This window comes from Lagenorhynchus albirostris, chromosome X, assembly GCF_949774975.1.
Source record: "Lagenorhynchus albirostris chromosome X, mLagAlb1.1, whole genome shotgun sequence".
Taxonomy (NCBI): domain Eukaryota; kingdom Metazoa; phylum Chordata; class Mammalia; order Artiodactyla; family Delphinidae; genus Lagenorhynchus; species Lagenorhynchus albirostris.
In genome coordinates this window covers 283,806-285,158 of record NC_083116.1, presented here as the reverse complement: position 1 = coordinate 285,158, position 1,353 = coordinate 283,806, and the positions used below count along the sequence as shown (strand labels likewise).

The window sequence follows — 1,353 nt, the reverse complement described above, 5'->3', positions numbered from 1 at the left end:
CCATAGCATATAGTCGGAGACTTCAAAACTTCTCTCTCTGCAGCTGGTTGAACAAGTAAACAGAAAATTAGTAATGATATAGAATACCTGAACAATACTATCAAATAAGACTCAGTTTGTATTTACAAATACTCCACCTAACAAAAGCAGAATACAATTTCTTTTCAAGTGTGCATGGAAGATTCACCATTATAGAACATACTTTGGATCATAAAACAAGCCTCAACGAATTTGAGTATCAATCATATAAAATATGTTCTCAGATCACAATGGAATTAAACTAGAAATAAATAACAGAAATATATCTGAAAAATTGCCAAATATTTGGAAATTTAACAATATACATCAAAGTTACCCAGAGATCAAAGAAATCTGAACCAATAACTTAAAATATTTTGAACTGGGGAATTCCCTGGTGGTCCAGTGGTTAGGACTTGGTGCTTTTGCTGCCATGGGCCCAGGTTTGATCCCTGCTCAGGGAACTAAGATCCCAAGGTAGCTGTGTGGTACAGCCAAAAATAAATTTTTAAAAATATTTTGAACTGAATAAAGATAAAATACAACAGATGAAAATATGTGGGATGCAGCTAAATCAGTGTTTAGAGGGAACTTTATATTGTTAAATTCTTAAATTAGAAAAGAAGAAAAGTCTCATATAAATAATCTAAACTTCCAGCTAAGAGGTTCAAAATAAACCCAAAGCAAGCATAGGGAAGGAAATTATAAAGATAAGAGCAGAGGTCAATTACACTGAAAAAAGAAAATTAATAGAGAATATCAATGAAACAAAAGTTGCTTTTTTAAAAGATCAACAAAATTGATAAGCCTCCTGCCAGACTGACCAAGAAGAAAAAAGCAATAAAACTACAAATATCATTAAAGGCCACACAGACATTAAGAGGATAAAGGAATACTATGAAAAACCTTATGCTCAGAAATGAAACAACTTAGATAAAACGAACAAATTTCTTGAAAGACACAAACTACAGAAACATCCAAGAAGAAATAGATAACCTTAACAATCCTATATCTATTTTAAAATTTTAATTCATAGTTAAAATGTGCCAAAAAAGAACACTTCAGGCCCAGATGGTTTCACTGATGCGTTTTCCCAAACACTTAAGGAAGAAATAATATTCTCTTCAAGAATATAGAAGAAGAAACACTTCCAAACTCATTTTATGAGGCAAGCATTACTCTAATACCAAATCAAAGAAATTACAAGAAAGAGAAACTAGTATTTCTCATGAACATAGATGCAAAAATATGCAACAAAATATTAGCAAATTAAATCTAGCAGTATATTAAATGCAAAATACGTCATGATCAAAGTGGGAATGGTTTATTCTAGTA

General features: G+C 31.1%; 1 non-coding gene across 1 annotated transcript; it reads left to right on the top strand.

Moving 5' to 3' along the window:
* Positions 1 to 409: 409 nt before the first annotated feature.
* TRNAK-UUU (transfer RNA lysine (anticodon UUU)) lies at positions 410 to 482 on the top strand. The gene has a single exon. It is a non-coding gene; the product is annotated as a tRNA-Lys (tRNA).
* Positions 483 to 1,353: the final 871 nt, after the last annotated feature.